The following is a 13,395-nucleotide window of genomic DNA, read 5'->3' on the forward strand; positions in this document are numbered from 1 at the left end:
AAACTTTGAAAATTAAATGCTATACTCATCTTACTAAAGTATTAAATAAGTTAATTTCTAACCCGAGTTTTGTTAGAAAATTATTGGAATAAGGAAGATCCTAAGTTTTAAGAGATTATGGTACTACAGTAATGTTTTATTAAAAATAAGAAACACATGAAGACTAGTCAGATCATCAAAGTTACTCAATTTCCCAAACTGCAAATTCTCAAAGCAGTCTTTTCAAACTCATCTAACCACACTTAAGATTATGGTTCCTCATCAATAAAGCTCAATAATATACTTGACTAAGTTATTAATTATAAACATCAATTATGTTGCATACCATCCAATAAAATAATCAGTTAATGAAGATTGATTTGATAAATTAAATGTCATAGAAATTATCAACTTACCAAATTTAGTGTTACCAAATGCTACTGTTTTAAATTATTCCAACTCTCAAAATAATTAGAATGTTGCCATTATTATTTTTGATAAATTCAAAATTGTTTAGCTTACTATTTTCGATTATCCCTGTTTACAAAAACAAATACAGTATGGTAAGCAATTTTGGCTGCAGTAGGAACTGAACCCAAGACCATCAAATCACAAGCCTCCATCCCCAATAACCAAAGCTAAGCAAAATGAAGGCAAAAAAAAAAAATACAAGAAGTTGCATGGCTAAAATTTGGCAGGGCACAAGCCCCAATACATAACTCTGTGCTTAACAACACAATAGCAATATTTCAATTACTTGGAGATCTGGAACTACCAAAAAGAGTACAAGTCAGTAGTTAACAATTTCCTCATTTCAAAGGGTGCTTCTTATAGATACCCACTTCATCACACATAAATGCTATTTCTTCCATGCATCTACCTATGTTATTTGTATACCATTAACCTTGAGCTGACTCTCACCTAAATTATTAGCTTAGTGTAAACTTCATTGATGGATGAATAATGTCATCATATGATAATAGGACAACACAACCTCCATGCACAGCAGCTCCCTCTATGCATTTTCACTCTTGATAATTTCATTCTTAAACGAGGTGAGAAAAAAGAGCATCAGAAGTGGGAAGGACAGGTTGAAATACTAGAAACTTCCATTGTAGAGATACAAGGGCTGGTGCAAAATGTTACTTAGTTATGCTCCCTTCAGAAAATGCCAAAAGGGAAAGCCAAGGAGAGTAACACCTGATGGCAGGAGTTCTGAATGTGCACACCTGTGGGATACCACACCTCATCTCAACCAGGGTATGCTCTTCATCAGAAGTGAAAGGGAGGGAAAGGTGAAAGAGTCTTAAGTGTCACATAGATAGACAGAATGTGATAATGACCAATCTGAGCTCCTGCACATAATTGGTTGGTGAGTCAAAATGTGTCATGGCTTGTGGTTGCCTCAACTCTACTGGACAAACTTTTGCTGCATGGGGAAAAGCACATTAGTTGTGTGAGGGGTTACCAATACTACACTGACAGTGTCACTACTGCTCTACTTCTCATCATATTGTGCTAAGTCCAACTGGTGAGGATTCTACATGGTCCACCACCACAGCAGCTACAAACTGGTAACAAAAATCTCCTATATTCAACTTGAAGAAAAATGGAGATCACTTTGAAGAGACCCAGAAAAAGTGTCCTGAGTTGGAAATGCCTTTTGGTAGAGACAGTGTAATGGGTGATCATGAAACCCTATTTTTTAAAGTGGACAAGTGCAACTCAAAAAAACGGGCAGTCACTTCCCTGGTGATGGCTTTTTCTACAATAGTCCATGGAATTACTACAGTCTCAAGGTCACAAAATTTTTAGGAGATTTGGTTAGTAGAAACTGCTAATCTATATTGAACTTGATTAGCAATTAGCAAATATAGCTCAGCAAGTTTTTATTAGTTATCATTTTTACACATTATAGCAACTAAATCCAGAACTAAGTCTTAACTCTTTGTAAATGGTACGTTTTTATTATAACAACATTTATTCAGCTTCAAACCCTAATATTTAATTGTACCATATATAGTATTTCATGAACAAAACAGTTCCTGGTATATAAAGTAAAATTCCCCAAACTGCAAAAATGCCAAATGCCTCAGATGTCATAAAATAATGCAACATTCCATTAACCAGAGAAAGAAGTGAGTTGAATATACTGCAACTGGAAAAGGCTTAGTTGCAAGCAACAACCAGGCACATTCCAAATATTGTGAACATACTACTAAAATAGTGTAGTTGTATGTGATATGCATATGATAAACTATGAATATACTGTGTATGCATGTGTGTGCACATTTTGGTGGGAATTTCTGAAAAATGAACACCAGCTTTGACTGTTGTTATACCAAACTAAAACATAACAATACCTTCACTGTATTGTGGAAGGTCTCAAAACCAATGATTTGTATATTATGCAAAGCAAAGAAGAAAGTGATTTGCAACTAGGGTTATTCTATTGTTGAATACAAGATAACTAGTTCTACAGTGTATCATATACCTTTAACTGATTAGGTGTAAACCATTTACCAGGTTGTTTAGGCTCAATATTCCTCACTTCACAAGTAACACAATATTGGGATTGCCTGGAGAGTCTAGTAGTAACTACATGACTGTTCATTTTCATTCTGTAACAGATTCACTTTTATATATTTATTTTAATATCAACATTTGCTATAAGTTAAATTTATATTTATAAATGCATATAACTCTCAGTGTTAAATGTGTATTACAAAATTCCCACCTATACTCTAAATTTGTAGAAGATTCTCGAGCATAAGAATCAACAATATATGTTTCATGAAAGCACAAATGTATTGTTTCCAACTGAAATTTCTAGAACTTTGCTTTAATACTTACAAACTTTATATTAAGCACATTTGTAAGCCACAAGGATATTTCTATTAGTCTTGTGGGACACCGCATCTCACACTGAAAGATCACAGATGTGAGAGAAATATAAGGAAGGGAGATAAGAAAAAAGTATGGTTATCTTCTTGAGTAGTATAAATCTTAGGAAGGAAAGAGTGATCTACATAGAGTAGCATACAAATGTTGTGAAAAGCATTAAATGTGCAGATACCTAACTGATGGTGATCACAGGTAAAAGGGAGAAAATAAATTTAGAGAAGGAAAAGTGGTACAAGGAGCACAAAGCCAACAGCTTGAATGGGGCACATATGAAAGCATGCAAATCCACATTAAGGTACCAGTCAGGACAAGCAGTAATGGAGACTGAAAAACCATGGTCAAAGATTCAAGAAGAAAAATGTAGAATGATGGTTCATAGTAGGACAGGAAGGAGACCAGAACTGGTGGATGGACCTCTGACAAAAGATATACCACTGTTGTTGATAAACAGATGAAGTGCAAGAGCAACAGAAATGGGACAAGAAGAAGGCTACATAATTAGATAGACTATTACAATGAGTGATGGACTGGACAAATTTCACCAGTGAAGATGTGGAAACAATATCTCTTCATAAAGAGGGGGCAGGTGTAGTTGAAACAGCAGAGAAGGACATTAGACAGAGGGAGAGAGCCTGGATTTTAATAGAAGAAGCATAGGAAACCAAGGCAAGGATGTCTAAAGAAGTACTGCCAGGAGGACTTGGCAAGGAGTGTCATATATCAAAGTGAAGATGTGAGAGGGAAGTTAAATAGGAGGATAGGCATATAAAAATAGTTGAAGCCACACCTGGTTGAGGGCATCAACAGATAGAGCCAATGGATGAAAAAGAGAAGACCAGGGGATAGGAAGTTTAGAGTAGAGAGGGGTGGCAAATGTAATCAAAAGAAAACCAAACAAAAGATCTAGATATGAAGACCAAACTGACAATAAATTGTGGTCTGGCTGAGAGAGGTGGTTCATGAAAAGTTTCATAGATCCCACCATAAGACAAGCAACAAGGTGAATTCAATAAGAAAAAGCCAAAAAGAAGAGGTCCAATGCATCAAGGCAAAGTTCTCCAGAAAGAATGCCCCCCACAGATAGCTGATGCTAGAAATGATAATGGAAGGGGCACATGCCTGAGGAACAATGAAATGTTTGTGCACACTGATGTGGAATGAGCTCTCATCCTGAATTCAAATGCCAGATAGCCATGTTGTCATTTAAAGATATGACCCAACTTGATAGAGAAGCACTGGTGAAGACATAGATATCCAGTCTTCCAGGATGGTTAAGGGAACACTGGATGTAGGATTGGTATGGTCTATACATCATGTAATATTCTCAAGTATAGAAATCAGGAGGTTCACAATCAAGGAAAATGGGTTCCAAGAAGGAATCCATTGTTCTTACAAGGTCCACTAGAAAAGGTACATGAGTGCACACTCTAAAGAAACTGGAAGCTCCAGAGTTGCTAGAGCTCCCAAAAGTGAAAGAACCTATCATGCAGGATGAGAAGTAAAATCTTAGTGACCAGATATTCCACAGCTTACAGAAGAAGAGAAAAAGACTGAGCCTGGGTGAGACAAGAGTTCATAAAAGCATCCAGATGTATTAAACACTGTGTGGGCATGAGAAAGGACTTGGATATTTGAATACATATGAGGCCAACACTGTGTCAACAGGAACAGCATGAAATTGGAAAATGCAAATCTGATGGACAATTGTAGAAAGTATCTGAAAAATAGGGCAACTGGGATGTATAGGAAGATATCTTACACAATGATTTTGGTCATCCACAAACCAGTTGAGAAGACTATTGGTGAAAACAAGCTGGAGAAGAGAGAGAAACAAATACCCACTTGGCCCAAATTGACAGAATAGTTACTAACAAAGGAAATGAAGAACAGACCATGTAGTGGGAGAGGAGAAGGAAGAAGGCTTAGAATCCAGAATGGGAAGGGTAAGGGTAGAATGAACAAGTTTAGAAACAGGAATCGAAGAGCAAGTTGAGAAAGATAAAAAAGTAGGAAAATAATGATTACTGAAGCTGTGCAACTTTAGCCTGAACCTGAAACAGGAAAACAATAAAGCCACTTGAGATTTCTGGATAAAGATAGGGAGCCTGAAAATGAAATGCACAAATGTAGGAGGAGAATAGTGTACATTAATGAGGAATGCACCTAGACCCAACAAACCAGAAGAAACAGGTAAGGACAGACAGAGAAAAGAAAGGAACAGATAAAGGTGGTAAAGAGAAAGGAACAAATGTTTCCAGAGAACCCCACTGGAGCATGATAAAGTGTCCCTGATGAAAGGTGAATGGAGAGTGGTGAGCAAAAGAGGACACAAAACAGGAAATTAGAGAAGGAGACAGAAGGCAAGGGTTTTTTTTCTCAAGCAGACAAGAGAGAGGTCCAAAGATATGGAACCTACAAAATGTTGTAAGTTAAGATAAAGAATTAAAATGAGAGACAGACAATGTGAGCATATGCAAATAAGGAGATGTTCAAGAAAGGAATGTGTATTAACCCTACAAACATGCAAAAGGGAAAAGTAACAGCAAATCTGAAAATGGGATCATGGAGTGTAGAAAAGGAAATATTAAAAAACACAGGCAAAAGTTAATGAAAATACCACACACATTCAGAAAAATTTTGGAAGGCTGAAGACATTTCTAGATCAGTAAAGTATTATCTAAAGCAAGTGAGGTTAAAATAGTCATCCAACTAGTTACTCATAACTGAGATAAGAGAACATCAGCTAAAGGGATTAGAGAGGGGGCCTAGTAGGGATGTGCAATCCTTACATCATGAATAAAGAATGTAATATATTCATCAGTTAACAAGCCTTCAGGAGCTCTTGTAGAAACAGAACCTGTTTGTGCAACTTCTCCAGTCACAAAGGACAAATAAAGTCACCTCCTGATTAAGAATTCATGAAAAGAAATACAGCTTTTGAAACAAAAATAAAGTTTTGCTAATAAATGCAAATCTCATCAAACTGGACTCAAATGAGAAATTCTGTACATCTATTAAACACAATGTCAAAGAATAGAATGAAGATACCACAAGAGCAAGTGCACTGCAGGAATTATTGCACATGCAGGATGTGTTGCCCACTTGATATCATCACGTACTGGTTCAGTCCATGCTCAACACATGAATTTAGGTGGAAATTACATCCAGACGAGTGGCATGCAAATCCCATAGGCAGATGTAGAAGGACTTAGTATTTCTTTGTAGAGAGATGATCTTTCTCAGAAACCCAATTTGATTAGCTGATTATTGTAATAATCAAAAACAGTCTAAGCATCATAAATCAGAAAATAAACCCACATGTGGTACCTCTACTCCATGCATTTCATATCAGTAATGAGTCCACATATAGTAGCTCTCCTTTACGTGCCTTAACTCACACAACAGTCCTTTTTTAATATTTCTTCATGCATCTCAGCTCAGCTACAGTTCACACATAGAAGCTCTCACTCATCAAAAACAGTATTAATCCAGTGGGTGTCCTTCATGTCTTATAAGTAAGAACACAATTCACATATAGCTGTCCTTTTTCCTTCTATCAGAAAATAGCCCACATGTAGTACTCTTTCAGGCTTCTTAAATTAGCTCACTTTGTATGTCTTAGATCAGAGAAAGAGTCCACATGTAGAAACTATCCTTCACACGTCTTAAATAAAAAACAAACCACATGTAGTAGCTTTCCTTCATTTTAATTCAGAAGAGTCCATATGTAGCAGCTGTCTTTCATGCTTCTTAAATTAGCTCACTTTGTATGTCTTAGATCAGAGAAAGAGTCCACATGTAGAAACTATCCTTCACATGTCTTAAATAAAAAACACACCACATGTAGCTTTCCTTCATTTTAATTCAGAAGAGTCCATATGTAGCAGCTGTCTTTCATGCTTCTTAAATTAGAAAATACTCCACATGTACTAGCTCACCTATGTGCACCTTAAATCAGAAAATAGTTCACATGTACTAACTCACCTATGTGCACCTTAAATCGGAAAATAGTACAGATACAGTAGCTGTTTTTTCTATGTCCCAAAAATAGTCTATGTGTAGTAGTCTGCCTATGTGCATCATAAATAAGAAAAACAATAACAAAAAACAATCCACCTATAGCAGATCTTTCAATGTCATCAGTCAGAAAATATTCCAAACAAGAGACCATATGTGGTAGCTCTCCTTCATGAGTTTTAAATCAGAAAACAATGAGCATGTAGTATCTTAATTTTTGGTGTTAAATCCGAAAACAGTTCGCATGTACTAGCTCACTTTCATGTATAAATCAGAAAATAGTCCCCATTCTATAACTATCCCTTCTGTATCATTAATTAGAATACAATCTACATATAGCAGTTGTCCTTTGTGTTTCTAATGTTATAAAACAGTCCACATGTAGACCTTCATGTCTCTTAAGAAAATAGGACAAATATAATAGTCTTACTTCATGTATCGTAAATCAGAAAACAGTTCATGTCTATTTGCTTTCCTTTGAACATCTTAAATCAGAAAATATTTCATATGTAGTAGCTCCCATGATGTATCTAAAATCAGAAATTAATTCACATCTCGTGGCTACACTTTGTACATCTTATATCAGAAGACAAACAACATGTACTACCTCTACTTTGCATGTCTTAAGTTGGAAAAGAGTCTACATGTAGTAGCTCTCCTTGTGTCTAAAATCAGGAAATACTACAAACTTTGTAGCATTAATTTTCTTAAGTCAGATACAAGTACACACATAATAGCTCTCTTTCACGTGCCTCAAATAAAAAAAAACAATCCATGTCTAGTTATTACCCATTGTGTGTCTTAACTCAGGTAACAGTCCACAAGTACAAGCTCTATTTTGTCTCTTAAATAAAAAAACAGTCCACATGTAGTTGCTTTTCTTCATGCATACTAAATGACAAAATATACATGTATATCATGTATTTTAAATCAGAAAATAGTGGTCATAAATTAGCTACCCTTTGTGTATATTAACTCAGAAAACATACCACATACAGTAACTCTCGGTCATGAATTTTAAATGATAAAACAGTTCACATGTAGTAGCTTTCTTCCATGTATCTTAAATACAGATTCTCTTCACATTTAGTAACTCTCCTTAATGTATCATAACTCGGAAAACAGTCCACATGCATTGGATCCCCTTTGAGTATACGAAACAGTCAACATACAGAAATTCAACAGCCCCAAATCAGAAAACAGACCACGTGTATTTTTTTTATGCAAATTAAAGGACAAACAATCCATATGTAGTAGATCTACTTTACACATATCAGTTCAAAAAACAGTTCTGTTGCAATATCTTTTCTTTGTGTGTATCAAATAAAAAACAGTTCACATGTACTACATCTCTATCCATCTTCAATCACAAAACAATCCACATGTAGTAGCTCTCCTATGTCTTAAACAGAAAAAGAAATAATATGTAGTACCTTTTTTTCATAGAACAATCTACTTCTAGTACCTATCCTTTATCTTAACCCAAAAAATAGTCCATATGTAACAGCTGTTCTCTGTGTAGCTTAAATCAGAACCATCCACATGTACTACCTCTTCTTCAGTTGTTCTAACTCAGATAATAGTCCAGATGAAATAGCTGATCTCTGCGAGTCTTAAATCAGAACCACCCACATGCACTGGCTTTCCTTCATTTAACTGAGAAAACAGTCCACATGTAGTAGCTGTTCTCCATGCATCTTAAATAAAAACCATGCACATGTACTGGCTCTCCTTCACTTGTTTCAACGTAGAAAACAGTCCACATGTTTCTCTGTGTTTTAAATCAGAACCATCCACATGTACTAGTTCTTCATTTGTTTTAACTGATAAACAGTCCACCTGTTCTCTGTGTGTCTTATATAAAAACCATCCACATGTACTAGCTCTCCTTCATTTGTTTTAACTCAGAAAACAGTCCATATGTAACAGCTTTTCTCTGTGTGTCTTAAATAATAATCATCCATATGTACTGTCTCTCCTTCATTCATTTAACTTAGAAAACAGTGCACATTTAATAGCTGTTCTCTATGTGTCTTAAATCACAATCATACATATTTACTAGCTCTCCTTCACTTCACTCAAAAAACAGTCCACGTGTAATAGCTATTCTCTGTGTGTCTTAAATCAGAACCATCCACATGTACTGGCTTGCCTTTATTTGATTAATTCAGAAAACAGCCTGTTCTCTATTTTTTTAAATTAGAACCATATACATGTGCTGGCTCTCCTTTACTTGCTTGAACTCAGAAAACAGTGCCCATCTAATAGCTGTTCTCTATCTGTCTTAACTCAGAACCATCAACATGTACTGGCTCTCCTTCATTTGCTCTAGATCTGAAAACAGTCCACATGTAATAGCTGTTCTCCATGTGTCTTAAATCAGAACAGTCCACGTGTACTGGCTCTACATTTGTTTTAACTCAGAAAACAGTCCACATGTAATAAGTGTTCTCTGTGTGTCTTAAATTAGAACTACCCACATGTACTAACTCTCCTTTAACTCAGAAAACAGTGCATATGTAATAACTGTTCTCTGTGTCTATTAAATCAGAACCATCAACATGCACTAGCTCTCCTTCATTTAACTCAGAAAACAGTCCACATGAAACAGCTGATATCTGTGTGTCTTCAATCAGAACCATCCACAGGTACTGGCTCTCCATTTGTTTTAACTCAGAAAGTATCCTGCTCTCTGTGTGTCTTAAATCAGAACCATCTGCATGTACTAGCTCTCCATTTATTTTAACTCAGAAAAAGCTGTTCTCTGTGTGTCTTAAATCAGAATTATCTGCATGTTCTAGCTTTCCTTCATTTGTTTTAACTCTGTAAACAGTTCACATGTAATAGCTGTTCTATGTGTGTCTTATCTCAGAACCATCTACAAGTGACATTTTAATATAGTCAGCAAATCAACATAAAATGTTATAAATAATATGCCTGACAATATGTACAAACACTAAGCCTAAAACAGAAATTTATAGATTCCCCTTCCTCTCTGATGTATGCATCTAATCACAGAACTGACAATTCTTCCAGTTTAAAAATTCCCTATTACCATACATGTACACAACATCTTCAAATCAACAGATTTCAGTCAATATACATGATTTTACCTCTAAAACTGGAGTCATTTTGGTAGCTCCAAGTTCAGGGGGATGTTGTTTGAGAACAGACAAAAACCTTTACATTTTTGCCAGAAAAACTGAAGAAACTTCAGAGGATAAATAAGAGAGAAGCAACACAAATGAAGTTTGTATGATGTCCAGGTGTTCAGAATCCATAAATCCTGGAGACATTTGCATAAAAGACAACTACAAGAGGACTAATATTCAGTATATGAGAAACATAACATTCAAAAAAATGTTAAATTACAGTAATTACAAGGTAGGAAAAGAATAAGATGATCTTATGAAAGGCTTAGAATATGATCTGAAGGTTTGGTTTGTTTTGTATTTCATTCAAAGCTACATGAGGGCTACCTGTGCTAGCCATCTTTAATTTAGCAGTGTAAGACTAGAGAGAAGGCAGCTAGTCATCGCCACCCACCACAACCAATGAATAGTGGGATTGACTCTCACATTATAATGCCCCAATGGCTAAAAGAGCAAGCATGTTTGGTGTGGCCAGGATATGAATCCGCGACCCTTAGATTACAAGTCGAGTACCTTAACCACCTGGGCATGCCAGGCCATCATCCGAAGATAGTGTCTGATAACATGCAATCTGTCCAAATACAAAAAGAGAAAAAATATTTTATGTTTTTTCTCAATGATATAATCAACCAGTGATTTACATTTTCACTTAACAATCCAAACTCCCAGCCATCTACTACAATAACAAAAGATATGATAAACAAACTTTGACCCTATAAATCAGTTTTTATCTATCACAACAACAGAAAAGAATAATCAGAGGTAAATAAAAGATAGCTTTCCATATCGATGTCAAGTTTCAGCAAAAAGTTTTAAACAAAATAAAAAAACTATATTATTAATTAAAACTTCTACATGTTTAAAATTAACTGAAACTTTGTTCAAGAGAAAGCCTCGAACTCTGCTTCCAAATTTTAACTTCATAACATATAATACTAGAAGTATTTCTCCACCACTGAATCACACCATACACACATACAAATACTGAACAAATCCAAATTGTTTAAAACACCCAAGTCAAGTCACCACCTCTATATCGTAAGCCCACTATACTCCAATAATAACAACTACAAAAACATTAGATTATAGTACAGATTTGGCTTTAGTGAAGCAATTTGTTAAAGCCAAAACACCACTATGTCTATACTGCCCTTAAAATAACATTGTTCCATAATGCTGATGTCTTCTCAGGAGTAGTAAGAAAAAAAATAAGTTATACAGAATGCATTATTTTTCTTAAATTCAATATTTTTATAAATAAAACTAAGAAGTTGCTGGCTCCTTTTATATCTTAACATTCAACAGCCTTCAATGCTTAATAAATAAATACAAAAATTCACTATACTAGCATTCCTCCTCCATAAAGGACAACTTATTTTCACACAAAATGTATAACTTCATATTTAATTATAAAGTTAATACCTATAGTAAAAAACTCATTTTTCAATGATATAAAACTGTTAAAATCCTTTTCAATAAAAGAAGATTTTCCCAAAAAGTAAGCTGTTAAAACTTTATTATGGTGAATAAAAAAATGGATAAAAGAAAGGAGTTAAAAAAAATTAAATTACACAACATATCTTTAAGACTCAAGTTCACTGATGTTGCCAAGCAAACTTGGCAATATGATTAACTTATTTTTAAACCTCATTCTTTTATCCCTTTTTAGCCATTTTAATAAAGTGTTAGGCCAAGATTTGTGTCATCTTACACAAGTACAACCAGAATCAGCTCTTAACATCAGTTAATTTTGTAACTTTACATATAAGACTCTCATAACCACTTCCTTTTGTGCATTAGTTGAATTTTCATACATTTTGTCAGTTACAGGTTACAGTGTGTTGGATTTCAAATTTTATCGGCTAAATGTTGAATTAACGTAATTACTGTTTCACAGTTTAATGTCTAAAAAGAGCCAAAAAAGTACACTCATACATGCTTTATCACTAAAAATATATTTAATTAGCATCTAATGGTTTGATTTAATATAAGAACATCTAAATGAAAAAATTATCTCTACTGGTTTATGTGTATTAAAAGCACTGGCTTTAATATTAATCTCAATGAGACAAATTGGTATATTATCATATTATAAGCTTGCAAAGGGTCTTTTTAAACAAAATGTAATAATGATATTAAAACTTCACTCGGAGGGAGATACATTTTTCTGCATTAAAACTTAATCAATTATATCTTACATATATCAAAAATAATTAATCACATTTTAATTCTAAAAACAAAATTTTCAAAAATAATATTGTAATATTAAATTAAAATTAATAATAAATTATTAGCTTTTGAGTACCTTAAACTTCCGTTATTACAACTTGTAAGACTGAATTTTGCAAAACTTACTTAAACGTTTATTAATCTTACTCTCAATAGAGTAAAACAAACTTTTTAAACTTGCAAGATGACTCTCTGGCATTACATCGAAAACGAAAGGCAGAGCTGATTTCACTATCAGTATTCAGTTAGAAGTTTCATAAAATTTACTATTCTTCATAAATTTATTCGGTTTAAGAAAGCTTACCTTTTATTAAACCCAGTATGGTTGTTAAATCGGTATATTTTATATTCCGTGTTAGTTACACAGAAAAATAAATACAGTGGAGAGTTATTAAACAACTTTAATCCCTAAAAACCCCATTTATTCGTACTATCTTCCTAACATTAGCTGACAAAACAACTGAAGCCAGCAAATCGTGATTGCGCGTGCGTTAAGATTTCAGTACCGTCAAACACGCCTGCATATCTTGCCATGTATGGTGTGACATATTTGCTACCGATGTCATTTTACGGTGATTCTTTCAATTTTGTACCTAAGTTAATGAGAGTATGTATCATTTATTTATAAACGCTAGCATAGGGAATATATACTTGTTTTACTAAAATATTCCCTTTAAAATCCTCATTCTCAAACACCCAAGTCTAAAGTTAGTAAACCCAAAGCATTAGATTATTATAGGTGGCGCAAGGTGCTCAGCTGTGAAAACTCTAGAGTGGGAGAAAAGTGAAAACGATAACAGTGTGCACAACGGAGTTTAGTTCTCTTACGCTCTTATATGAGTAATTCAAAGATAGACGTGTTATTATCACTCTTGACAAGAACATATATGCTGTTCATGTTCCTCCAGTGGGAAAATGTTACGGTTTTCAAGATAAGATGATAGGCCCTACAAAATTTTTTTTCCAATCAAACACTGTTGCGAGATATCCCAACGAAAGAATTACTACGCGCATCCATATTGTTGCTCTTGTTTTTGTCCTTAATATCTTCACATATTACGTTACTTACAACTGTAACATTTCTTATCAGTAAATTGCTTTTCTTTGTCAATTA

At 34.4% G+C, this 13,395-nt stretch overlaps 1 protein-coding gene across 3 annotated transcripts in view; it reads right to left on the minus strand.

The window, feature by feature from the left end:
• Window positions 1-12,743, minus strand: part of LOC143253762 (coronin-6-like) — a 50,867-nt gene extending 38,124 nt beyond the window's left edge. For 2 of the 3 annotated variants that reach the window (XM_076508100.1, XM_076508097.1), the window contains exon 1: window positions 12,586-12,743. The gene's annotated coding sequence lies outside the window, so the exon portion shown is untranslated. Of the gene's footprint in view, window positions 1-12,407; window positions 12,548-12,585 lie in introns of those variants that run through there. The other variant, XM_076508099.1, reaches the window with a different exon arrangement.
• Window positions 12,744-13,395: the final 652 nt, after the last annotated feature.

This window comes from Tachypleus tridentatus, chromosome 6 (genome assembly GCF_004210375.1).
Source record: "Tachypleus tridentatus isolate NWPU-2018 chromosome 6, ASM421037v1, whole genome shotgun sequence".
Lineage (NCBI taxonomy): Eukaryota > Metazoa > Arthropoda > Merostomata > Xiphosura > Limulidae > Tachypleus > Tachypleus tridentatus.